Consider the following 13,895-nt stretch of genomic DNA (forward strand, 5'->3'; position numbering starts at 1 on the left):
CGACTCTTTTTTTCTTTCTTTCACCCATTCAACTCTATCTGTATTTCCATGGAGATAATGTAAATTTTAAAATGTCCAAACAACTGAAAAATCAAGCAACTGTTACACGCTGTCCTTGGAAAGAAAACCACAGCAAATATTGTATTACAACTCAAACACAAAATGGAAATCATTACTTCTCAGCGAGCTTCTAATGCCTCCAAACCAGCAAGTAATGGGAGGTTGTAATCAAATAATTTCTCTGAGGTTTGGGTTTCCAAACAGTTTTCCACTGATTCTATCAACAGACCACAGTCTGGCCCTTAAGAAAGGAGACAGAAGAGAAGAGAGGGAAACTCGGGGGAGGGGGGGGGGGACTACAAGAGGAACTTGGACAACAGAGAGGAGAGGAAGAAAGAGGATGTGCTAGAAGAATAGAGGAGCTGAGAGGAGTGACGGGGTATGTGTGGGTTGTAGTTTTTTTCATGGGGAGCCTTGGCGGTGTATGTGGGACCTGCTCACACTCACTCACTTTATGATAGCCTGTCTGAGTACCTTCTGTAAAACCTCAGAGAAAGCATGAGCCTGGCTTGATAGCACCATCCCTCCCCTCCATCTTCCAAGTATTCCGCTTTTCCTCTCACTGCAAAAAGAAAAAGTCCTCCTTCCCAAGCCATTTTTTAAAGTCCTGAAATTGCATCTTGCCAGTGGGGTGAGATAATTTTCCACATTTCCACTCTTCTAGAATCAAGTGTAATTTTCTTAATAGTACAGTGATCAGTTTTGTTCCGTCTGGTTTCAGGATATGTACACTAATGTATTAAAAAATATATATATATCCTGAAACATGGGAAATTGCAAGTGTCATTATCGCCACCCATTAGCAGATTTAAGAGAATTCCTAAATCAGACTAAATGACATGTTTCGACCGACATTTTCAGCTGTGGTTTCAGGCTCATTGCTGCACAGTTTGCCCAGTTGAGGAAATGTCCGGCTGCAGTGAGAGGTACATCCAAAATTTGAAAAGAAGAGATCTGAGGATGCATTTAAATAATAGTAGTCCAGATATTTTAGGCTTGTTACAGATCATCAACTGCAACTTGAATGAATGAATATACAAACGTATGAAAGAAATTGAATGAACAGCCAAATTAATGACTGAATGAAGGAATAGACTGGTAGAAGGATTCGCCCTTTCTCTCCCTCCTATCTTCCTCTTTCTCAGAGGAGCATCCTCTGCCAGGTTGAGTGAACATTGACGGAGTAACACTTATTCTCTCCGTCACACCAATGGAAATCAATTGGGCGGTAATTGCAGTATTTGACCCCTCTCCTGTCTCCACTACATCCCATCTCCTCTCTGTCCATACATCCTCCACACTCTGACCATAAAGATGAGCTGGAGACAGTCAATTCATTTTATACACCAGGCATTTTCCCCCTAAACTTAACAAGACTATAGTGATATATTTCATCAGTCCTGATAAAATCCGAGAAGCAGGCGAAAGACAAACAGGAAAAGGAGGAGAGGAAAGTGTGGACAAAGTTAACAAAAGCAGGAAAAGGGGACAGTGAATTAAGAGAGAAAAGTTTACAGAAGCTTCTTATTGCAGCTGCCATCTGCGTGTGTGTTTTGTGTGTGCGTTTTTTTTATGTGTTTGGGTTGGAGATGGCTGGTCAGATGGGTAATGAGTGACCCTTCCTCCCTGGCATGGTTCTGCCGTCACACCAGTATTAATCTTCCTACATTACCCCCTCTCTGAACCGACAGTAGGCCTCTTGGGGCCACGCGCACACACGCACACACGCACACACACACACGCACGCACACACACACACACACACACACACACACACACACACAGAAGCATTGATGCATGAGCGAGGTGGCAATGATGAATGGAGATGTTCTTAAGATCTGTTTAATAAGTGTTAGGCAGGGCCCCTGTGAGAGCAATGGGGAAGAAGGAGGCATATACATATCTGCAAATGGAGCCCAACTCACTGGGGCCTGAATTACAGCCCATTTGACCGCATTTACACTGCTCACCAAGAGAAGGGAGCACAGAAAAACGCAGAGAGAGGGGTATAGTGTTGGGATGTGGCAGAGGCTGAGGAAAATTTGTCTTTTTTAAATGTGCAAACATACATTTTTAATCTCAACTGTGTGTCAACTGATATGCATGACTGTATCATATGACAGGTTTTTGGTGTGGTCTCACCTGTTGAATCTGCAGGGAGGGTTTGAAGGTGTCAGAGGTGTGAACATTAGGAGTCAACTTGACAGTCTGTCAAGATAACCCAGACAGAGGTGACACCTCAAACAACCTGCTAATAACCATGTACTGTACATATGGCATTAACACATTCATGTCAATCAGTGCATATACATCTACATTAATGCAGTACTCGCAGATGTTACAGGAATTGCAGATGTCATGGGAACATCTTTATCTTGATGTTAAGATTGGAGTGAACATAACTCCGATAACAGACCTTGATTACTCATCAGTTTTTTGAACTACTGTGGTTGCTACTGTACTTTAGAAAGAAATGTGGCAAATGCATGCAAAGTGATGTTTGAGTGGTGGGAGTAAAAACAGGGCAGTGACAGCAGATTTTACATCTAGCATTTCAAGTAACATCATATGTGTTGTGGTGCTCTGTAAATTCCAATGAAAATAATATTAAACACCAATTAATGTCAGTTTTCATTCTGATATTTTTTGGTGAACACACATCCTTCCAGACATTAACCAGATCAAACAAACCTTATGAAGAATTTGTCAACTGCTACTTAATCTTAATCTGTTTTAAACTACAGCAATCAGGCTGCTGTGTGCATGTCGGTGTACTGGCTGTAGAGAACTGTTGGGGCCCCCTCTCTGTCATGTACCCTCTGTAATCTAATCTCTTCATCTACCGAGCAATTTGTATTTGCATGTCTTTATCTTCTCATCCATTTGAGCCCTCTCCTACTTCGTACCTGTCAGCTTAGGCCTCACCTCTCAGAAGCCCCTCTCTTTTATTTTTTCTCTGTTAAGAGCCTGGTCATGGAAGCTTGGGCTCTGTGTTGTCTGACAGCTGCTGCCGCGTGCCTTTTTTCTCTCTCCCTCCCTCTCTTCCCCCTCTCCTCTCCTCTTTTTTAAACACGCGTCCTCATTTCTAAACTATCTATCATGCTGGCAGGGCCAGTGGGGCCTTTAAACTGTGGGATTGGCACTTTCTCGGCTGCTGAGCTGGAAAAGGTGGCTGCTTGCAGACGGAGACACAAGCGGTGGGCCAGCCTGCTGCAGGCAGGAGGAACAGGAGGTAGCTTGTCTGAGCGCAGGTGGACTGACGATACTCCTCCACCCTGCGAATGTGTATGTGTGTGTTTGTTTCTTAAAGTGTGTGCCTGCAAAGCTTTTGTGCTAATAGAGCTCCTGTGGTGATCCAAAGCAATCCTCTTTTTAAGGCTGTTGAAATTTTGGTAAACGCTCCCTATCAAACAAGAAAAGTTTAACAGAGTGAAGAGTCGTAAGAGATTAATTAGAAAGAAAGTCGGTGGTTTTGAGATGGGACTGTGAAACAGAGTGTGTGGATTCCATGGGGGTCGTCTGCACCGAGTTGACAAACTCTGTCTCACTTGGGAGTGAGAGGTGTCTGAAAAGATGGGAACTGCTGACAACATCTGCATGTGTGTGTGTGCATCGAGACGCCACATTTGACAAACATGAAGAAATAACAATGCGTTGCTGTCAGCAGGTCTTGTCCCTGGCAGGGGGTTGGAAGCAAGTGTGATTTTCTCAGACGAGCAGAGAACCCGCGATGACGCCTCATATCGATTTGCACACGCACACACACTTAAACGTGACACGTGCATGCCTGCATACACACACACACACGCACACGTACCCACCAAGGCCTTGGTGTTGAATCTGTGCATTTACTAGTAGGGCAAGAAGAGTAAACAAAACAAAAAAAGTGCAACCAGAAGTGCTCTTATGCGCACTCACACATACTAATGTTAAAGGCCCATGTGTCAGTATTCGCTTATCAGATGAGGTCTGTTTCTCACCCACACATCATCTCCATCACCTCTCTCAATATGCTTTTCCTCTCAAGACCCCATCCTACCCTAAAGCAACCTGATCCACCACCACACAACACTCCAAACGCTCCCTGCGTTTTCTGGCACCCAAGTGGTCACACTATCGCCTCATCACAAGCAGAGGTGTGAGGGGATGCAGCAATATGTCCAGGAAGAACACATACATCCATCCTCTCACAGTCAACAGTTGGCAGTCTGTGCCACTTGGCCGTCTCTGCGGTGTCCCACAATGAGGTTATTTGACAATAAAGATAGGAGACACAGTCACTCAAATAGGAACTTAACAACACAGTGATTGTAAAATACTGCGTGATGTACCCACTGTGGAGAAAATGGTAAATATGATAAATTAACTCAATCCTGTTTGTCACTATTGGTTTGCCTGAACATTTAACTTGCACGTCTGGCTACAATATTTGGCAAAATATTTAGATCAAAAGTAAAACTAAGCAACATTTTGACCTCAGGAACAAACTAGAATCCAGAGTTAAATTACCCCTGAAGATGACATCAGGAGCTTTTCCAGTCATCTGCTGTCCAGAGCAGAGAAGTGCACTAAAATCACAGGAATGATTTCAAAGACATTTTGTCACTGTGATTGCCTTAGAGCGTAACCTAAAAAAAAATATTTTTTAAATGTATTTGTCATAAGCCCCGTGTGTGTTTTGCGGCCTAGAAAAGAGTTTAAGATTGGGCAGATGTGCTGCTGACCTTTTCTCGTCCGTCAGTAGAGGGCGGCCTATCCTCAGTGGTCCAACTACTGTGTGTGTGTGTGTGTGTGTGTGTGTGTGTGTGTGTGTGTGTTTAGTTAATTTCCCAGCACAGTGGTTGTTTTCTTGTGCTCTAATTACACCAAGGCACACAGGCTACCTCTCTTTGTCTATCTCTTACTGTTCTTTTTTTCTGTGTATTTCACTCTTTCTCTCAATTATATCAGTTTGGATAGCTGATAATATCTGTGTGTAGCCCTTCCTCTCACTGCCTCTTTAAGTTCTGGTTATTTACCCGGTAAACAATACTTGGTAGAACTAAAATGACTCTAATTTCAGCTGTAATGAAATAACTGTTGGAAAAGCTAAGTAGACAGATACTTGACAAGAAACGAGAGTAATTTATTTGTTCTCTAACAGCATTCTGTTGGTTCTTTTTGGTATGACCAAATTTGCCATTTATAAATAATAACTATAATCTTACTTGATGAGCTGACTAACATGTTCTCTTTAGCTGTGATCTTCAGTAGCTTGCTTATGAAAAAAAAGAGTCCTCACTGTAAACAAGTACAGTTGTTTTCAATTTCGGGCTTGAGCTGAAGAGGGTGTAATTAGCCTTTTACTGGTTGTAGTATATTACTACGTTAAGTTCAGTAAACATAAACATATTATGCGGGTGGTCAAGGGGTCATCCCCTAGGAAAGTTTGAGCGTCAAACACTTAATTTCTGGGTCATTTATTTGCACCAATTTATGGTGGAAATGTCGTTTTTATTCATGTAAAGGAAAACTCCTTTCAAGTGCCAGGTGACAATTAAAAAATGATGGATCATAATGCACTAAGGCTCTCAGGCATTTTGTATTAGTTAGCAAACTAGCAAGCAACACTTCTAAAAGTAAACATAAAAAACATTACCTAGTAGCTCATCAGTTGCCCTCACAACTTACTTAGTTGTGAGCCTTTTGAGAAAAAAACTTTCCTAATATCAGACCTCCTCCTCCTTTTTCCTTCTGTCTCCTCCATGGTTATCAACCGTGCATAGTTGCTTCTTCTTCTTTCCATTTTATGGCAGCTTGCAACCGCTGCTTTTGAGGTTGCATACTGCCACCACCTACTTTACCAGAGGCATTGTTGTGTCTATGAGTCGCGCTCTAGCGGTTAGTCTTCTGCAACTCTAATGTTTTATTAGGGGGGGGACAAATGCAGGTAAATATTGAGGGGGACGTGTCCCCTGTGTCACCCCCGAAATCTATGCCTATGGTCACACCATAACTGGATAGGCACTTTGTTATGAATCTCAATATTCGATTCCATGGATTAACAGGAAAAATAGATAATTGTCCAAGAAACTTTGTCTTTATCCCTGGGATGTTAAATTCAGGTCGTTTCCATCCTAAACCTGTAACAATAATGGAGTCGCTTGAAGTGAAAGTTATATTTATTATAGTTATCTTTTATTGATGTCTCGTTTCCAAGTATTCACCTACCTAGTTACACCTCTAATTACGTAATTTTGTATTGTTGCCATGTATTTAGCTGTGAAACACATAGTTTGATGATAAATGTAAAGGTTGTGTTTGTGGGTATGTGCGCCAACCAGTGTATATGTTTACAGTTATCAAGTTGCCAGAGCAAGAGTTATTATTTGTTATGTTAAACCATTTTGTGTGCATTCTTCTAGAAGAGTGAGGTTCGGGGAACTGTGCGTGACATTGCTTGAGTCACCCTTTCCCATAGTTCGCTGGAGTTCACTCCCCATGACTCTGAATCATACAGTCATATGTAAAGCAGGTTTTTCTGCAGACTCTGTCAGACATCAGTCGTTATTCTCAGACTTTAATAATATCGCCCTTATTGTGATCACACCACACCTCTATTATGCCTTTATGACAGTGTATTAACTAACCCTTATGGGACCCCAGACACTGGTGTTTATATTAAATATGGTAAACTGATATATCTTCATAAGATGCAGGTCTTCAGCTGTAGAGTGGGTGAACACCCTTGTATCTATTTATAGCTTTATATTGGGATGGTTTGAAGTTGATGTATGTTTGCAGGTGTCAGTTTTTTTTAAACAACAAAGCCTGATATACAGTATAATATTCTATAATATATGATATATACACTATATTGCCAAAAGTATTCACTCACCCATCCAAATAATTGAAATCAGGTGTTCCAATCACTTCCATGGCCACAGGTGTATAAAATCATGCACCAAGGCATGCAGACTGTTTCTACAAACATTTGTGAAAGAATGGGTCGCTCTCAGGAGCTCAGTGAATTCCAGCGTGGTACTGTGATAGGATGCCACCTGTGCAACAAGTCCAGTCATGAAATTTCCTCGCTCCTAAATATTCCACAGTCAACTGTCAGTGGTATTATAACAAAGTGGAAGCGATTGGGAACGACAGCAACTCAGCCACGAAGTGGTAGGCCACGTAAAATGACGGAGCGGGGTCAGCGGATGCTGAGGCGCATAGTGCGCAGAGGTCGCCAACTTTCTGCAGAGTCAATCGCTACAGACCTCCAAACTTCATGTGGCCTTCAGATTAGCTCAAGAACAGTGCGTAGAGAGCTTCATGGAATGGGTTTCCATGGCCGAGCAGCTGCATCCAAGCCATACATCACCAAGTGCAATGCAAAGCGTCGGATGCAGTGGTGTAAAGCACGCCGCCACTGGACTCTAGAGCAGTGGAGACGCGTTCTCTGGAGTGACGAATCGTGCTTCACCATCTGGCGATCTGATGGACGAGTCTGGGTTTGGCGGTTGCCAGGAGAACGGTACTTGTCTGATTGCATTGTGCCAAGTGTAAAGTTTGGTGGAGGGGGGATTATGGTGTGGGGTTGTTTTTCAGGAGCTGGGCTTGGCCCCTTAGTTCCAGTGAAAGGACTGTGCACATGACTGTGCACCAGTGCACAAAGCAAGATCCATAAAGACATGGATGAGAGAGTTTGGTGTGGATGAACTTGACTGGCCTGAACAGAGTCCTGACCTCAACCCGATAGAACACCTTTGGGATGAATTAAAGCGGAGACTGAGAGCCAGGCCTTCTCGTCCAACATCAGTGTGTGACCTCACAAATGCGCTTCTGGAAGAATGGTCAAAAATTCCCATAAACACACTCCTAAACCTTGTGGAAAGCCTTCCCAGAAGAGTTGAAGCTGTTATAGCTGCAAAGGGTGGACCGACGTCATATTAAACCCTATGGATTAAGAATGGGATGTCACTTAAGTTCATATGCGAGTCAAGGCAGGTGAGCCAATACTTTTGGCAATATAGTGTATCTCCTACTGTATTCATCTTTTACTGTGAAACATATGACCCTACAGCACAAGGAAGGGCACTTTCCTAGTATCTGTCTCTGACCCTTTGTTGTTAATTGGTCAACTTTTTTTTTCTGGAGGCATAATAGCTGCATATAGGCCTATTCTGCGCTCTGCGTTAGAGCAGACTGTAGTTGTGTGTGTATATATGTGCAGGTGTTGTGGTGTGTTTTTGTGGGTACCTGCTCAGGATGAGGGAGATGTGAGATAGGAGTCTGTTGGAAGCATGTTCAGATTGCCTTCAATTAGTGTGGTCCAGGAGAGACGAGGGGAAAAATTGGATATGGATTGGCACTCCACTGGACAAGAGAGACGGCACAAGATGGAGAGTGTGTGAGGAAGGGAAAGTGAGGTTAATGACAGTCTACTCACAGGCAGGTTATCTCTCTTTCTCTCTTTCTTCCCCTCTCTCTTTGGGTATAGGCCTAATCAGTTTCCTCTCTTTTCTCCCAGTAGTCATGATAATTATTATAACAATTAGCTTCCTTCTCTCTTTTCCACAGTGAACTGTCCCACCGCTGTCTGGATGTCACTGTTTCTACCCTGTTCAGTCCCTGTCCATCCTCTCCTCAGCCAGATGTTTCTTTCCATCATCTCATCCTATCACACTCAGTCAATACCTCAGTGAGCGTTCTGTTTCACTGAAAACAGCCCTGCGTTACAAAAATGCTAGGAGCTGCGTCGGTGGTGGCTTGTTGCCTCAGGTACCAGTGAGACAATGACTCACAGATGTATTGCTCAAACTGTATATATATGTGTATATATATATACACACACACACTCACACACACACACACACACACACACACACACACACACACACACACACACACACAATCCAGGAAGGCCAGTTTGAGTAATAGATCCATGAGTTTATGTGAACCTCCATTGCACAAAGCCCTCTTGGTGCTCCTTGCTTGCATGTGAAAAAAAGATGTTGGCAACACCATGTGTCATGGAGGTATGTACTCCTTTCCATGTTAAAACAATAGTTTGACATTATTTTTTTTTACTTTATTCACTTTCCGGCAGAGAGTTAGATAAGTAGATCGATACTGTTCTCATATTTGTACGGTAAATATTTCTTGGCTCTGAACAGTTGCCAGGGAACCACTGGAGACTCCAGGAGGTTGCGGGTCCTGGCCAAGAAATAGTTCTGCACATAACTCCACATAAAATGGCAAATTGTTGTTTTCATTGTCATTTAAGCTAACTGGCTGCTAGCTGTAGCTTTATATTTACCATACAGATATGAGAGGGCTATAAATCTTCTCATCTAACTCTTTGCCAGAAAGTGAATAAACTTATTTCCCAAAATGTTAAACTACTCTTTTAAAACTGGAGTTAACAAACTTTGTTGTTAGCAATGTCTGTCAGTCGGTCAGCCGGTCAGTTGGTCGGTCTGGCCACCACTTCTGCCCAGACTGAAATTCAACAACAAACATTTGATGAATTGCCATGAAATGTTGTACAGACATTCATGGGCCCCCGAGGACAAAGCCTGCTGACTTTGGTGGTACATGACTTGACTGTCGGATGGATTACCATGCAATTTGGAGCAGACATTCATAGTCTTTGTGAACTTTGGTAATCCTGACTTTTCATTTAGTACCATCATCATCAAAATTTCAATTTGCCCAATACTTTGATTCATCTAACAATTTGGCTTTCAGTACAATGGACCTTACAGTCTCACAGAGGCTGTTGTGTAGCTGCAGATTTAGTGTCTATTCATGTGTTCTGTAAATTCATCAAGGTATAAACAAAGGAAAACAAAAAATCACCTCTTTATATATGCTGTCACTCATGCTTTTGGACAATAACTCAACTATCTAACAACTTCAAATGTGTAAAAATGTGTTATTGGGGCAGTCAGCCCACTGTTTACAATGCAAAAGTCATGATCGGGTCATTATTTTACTCATAGTCACCTCTATGCATACACACCATGCTGGTCTTTCTCTATCGTGATTTTTTTTTTTTTTATTTGCAAGTCCACCATTCCTGTTACAAAAACTTAGAAATAAATAAATATATACAATTAATTAGTCTTGTGCCAATATGAATAATGATGTTTCTTATATGAAAACATAAATAAATAAATAAGCACGTCAACACATTTTACTTTGTCATCCAATTAGTGTCAATCAAAGGCCATAGGAGTTTTAGGCAAACTGCATCTTTGACTCAGTGGTAGCTGAAAGGAGAAGGAGGAATGACCCGCACAGTAAATTTGATCCCAGAATATTGAGAGTCAGTAGAAATCTCGGGTTTTGTGTGTGCGTGCACATGTGTGTCCAGTGCTGAAGTGTGGAACCAGGCCTGTTAGGTTGAAGCCCAGTGCTGTGAATCACACAGGGTGGTGAGGGGGTGGGGGGGAGTATGCAGATACTACTAGCTGTCAACAGACCCCAGGAAAATGGATGCCTTAGAAAGCCATAACTATGATAAATTTACTCCTTCAATTCTCCGAGTAGCCCCCTCCTCTCTCTGTCTCTCTCTCTCACTAACACATTCTGATAGACATGCATGCAGTTCACACACAATGCCCCCCTCCTCTCTCCAAACCCCCATACACTATCTCTCCCAGGCCCCCTCTCTTCCACCAGCAGTCTGCGAGCGTGTGACTAATGTATGCGGTAAAGCTGCTCGCTACCATGCCGCTCACCAGCACACCACCACCCCGATCGGCCCATCCATCTCCGCGTCTGCGCCGGAGACCGCATTCAAATAAATTTGTCACTGTACGTTTATGAAATATTGATGGTGGGAGAGGGAGAGATGGGGAGATGGGGAGTGAAAGGGTTGGTTGGGGACAGATCAAATGGTTTGGCCGGTGAAGGAAGGAAGAGCCAAGTGTGAATAGGAGGGGTGTCATTTGTGTGCGGAGGCCAGGTGAGGCTTAAATAAAGACATGAAGTCTCAGGACTGCTGGGAGACACAGGAGGGAGTTCAGTTACAAGTGGTCAGAAACAGTTTTTGTCACTTACACAATCATTCATTACCCTGTCTTTGAAATGTCAAAAAGTAGTGAAAAAGTCCCATTGCAATTTTCCAGAGCCCAAGGTAACATCGTCAAAAAGCTTGTTTTGATTGACCAGCAATCTAAAACCCCTACATATTGAATTTAAAATGATATAAAACAGAGAAAAGCAAATCCTTCCATTTGAGAGGCTAACCCTATCCAGCTAATGTTTGGTATTTGTGCTTAATAAATCACTTAAATATCTAAAATTGGCCCTACTCAAAACCTTGAAATATTAAGTTCAGTGTTCCTGTTACTCTGGATAGTCCACAGGTCTCACTGTGAACAATTTTGATTGGAACTACTTTCTACAGAAGAAAGCGTCCCAGTGAAAACTGTTGAACTGTATGTATTATCCTGAGCAACGAGGAGACTGTTTCTGGAAAGACATTGTTGGTTGTTGAATTTTCTCAAATCTTCTCTGAGCACCACAACAGAAATTCCATTGACCTCCATTGTATTGGGGTGTAGGCAGACATCTCAGAGGATGATATCTCAAAACCTGTAAATAGAACCAAAACTCTCTGCATGGCTAGATATCACTGGTAATCCTGTTTGTAATTTGGGTGAACTGACCCTTAAAGTGTAATTTGTGTTGAGATGGATCAGTGCCTATGTGAAAGAAAGTGGCAAACCTCCAGTATCCATGAGAATGGACTGTTCTGTTTGAGCAACACAAACCTTGACTTTGCCCCAATTAAAAAGCGCAATAATCGGAGTGGTCAGGGCCGAGACATTTTATTCCACAGAGAGAGAACAAGCTGAATGTGACTCATACTAGCACAGAACAACCAGAGTCATGCCCATTGTGTGTGCATTTGTGTGTGTTGGCAAGTTTGTGGGTGTTTTGTGTGGTACATACCAGAACACAAAGGTCACAAACATCTCATATGGGCAGAGGAATGATAGGAATTCTTGGACAGTGAACGAATGCACTTTCGTAATGGCAATCTTTGTGCAACTTCTTCTCAGATATAACTTACCCGAACATAACAGAGCAGCAGAGTACAACTTGTATTATGCCGAAACCCAAAATATTGCCTCCAGTAATCTGCGTTGCAAGGTAAGAGATAGTTTACTGCGTGCAGAGTTATTGACTATTGTGATTATGTGTGATTATTGTGTAGTGCCAGTATGATAAGCTGCTCATTGTCTGGTGTTTGGTCATGATGGAAAGGGGAGAATGAAGAGGCTGTCAACAATATTGACTCATCTCGAGAGATGCATTCCTTCTTTCTCTTGCCTCTCTGGTAAACACATGATCCTTGTTTTCTCTTCCTCCCTCCCACCAAAACCTACAGTATCTATCGCACCCTCCTTCCCCTCAACCCGCCTTGCTGTTTTCCATCCATCTGTCTTTCCCTCTGTCCCTGGGCCTATCAACAAGATGAGTCACAGGCCTGCCCGTGTCAGGGGCTAAATGTTTAGTCCTCTGCTTTTAGCCGTCCAAGCACAAATACACAGCGAAAAGCGATCCAAACTGGCCAAACATGATGGTGCTGGAACTTTCCACCCTCATCGTGAGCAGTCCCATGCTGTATTTGGTCAGAGATAAACACAGTGTCAACAACACAGCGGAGACATTTTGTGCTTATTGTGGATGTGATGATCCTCATGGCCACATGAAGAGATAAGGGCAATGAATGACGTTTAGCAGGAAATAGAGATGGAGTTGTCTGTCGACCATGTGCTTGACGATTTCAAAGATTATTTGATTCTTAAACAGCAGCTTTTGATGATCCCGCTGGCATTGCTTTATTGTTCAAACAAGACAAACAACAACAACCTTTTATGTAAAGACATAAATATTTGATATATATATATATATATATATATGTGATTTAAAATGCTTAAAGTGGCTATAAAAAATATAATAGTATGTGAAAGGGCTTATCTCTTGAATCTGCAGGTTCCCTTAGCCTGAAGAAACTTTACAGTGAGTTTCAACTCATTGTTTAGTTGTCCTGCTTGCGACTTTACTGTTTTGGTTCACTCTCACTCTACATTACCTGCTCAGCACCAAACAGCAGACCGACACAGTTAGTGACCAGCTGGAGAACACAGTGGAGCATTTAGCAGCTAAAGTGCAAGATATTTCACTCAGGAGAATCAGAATCAGAAATACGTTATTGAGTTGAGTTGGTAGAAACCAAAAACGAAGCAAAAAAATTATTGGACATTCGCCAGGTGAACCAGAAACATGAATCTAAATGAATGATAATGTTTGCAGTATCAACTTAAATAATGATGACATGTCAGTGTTGTGGTCAATTCTTGGATTATTGCAGGCATAAGACACTTCAGAATCTGTAAAACTAGTAACAAATCAGTTCACCTTGCCCATTATTACTCACTTTGAGAGATGGTCACGATGTCAACTAGGCTTGTTGTCATCCCATGAAGAGATTCTGCCTTGTGACTGAAGCCAGACGATAAGACTCACTGGTGAACTGGTTCAGTTTTAGTCCGTGTATGCATTCATCATTATCGGGTTCTTCAGAAGGATGAGTGTTGAGTCTTTGTGCCTCTGATCTATCTCCAGGCCACACACACACACACACACACATACACACGCACACAAACACACTGAGGCCATCTGAGAATCGAGTGGAGAACTTAAAAGTACATTTCACATAACCGAAGTATTCAACCAGAGATATCTACTCATAGTGTATTTGTCCTAGTATCTAAACTTCCCCTTAGTGAAATATATTACATATATTTGGCTGGTGTGTCTTACTGTTTGTGCATAGCTCA

Source organism: Enoplosus armatus, chromosome 8 (genome assembly GCF_043641665.1).
Source record: "Enoplosus armatus isolate fEnoArm2 chromosome 8, fEnoArm2.hap1, whole genome shotgun sequence".
NCBI classification, from domain to species: domain Eukaryota; kingdom Metazoa; phylum Chordata; class Actinopteri; order Centrarchiformes; family Enoplosidae; genus Enoplosus; species Enoplosus armatus.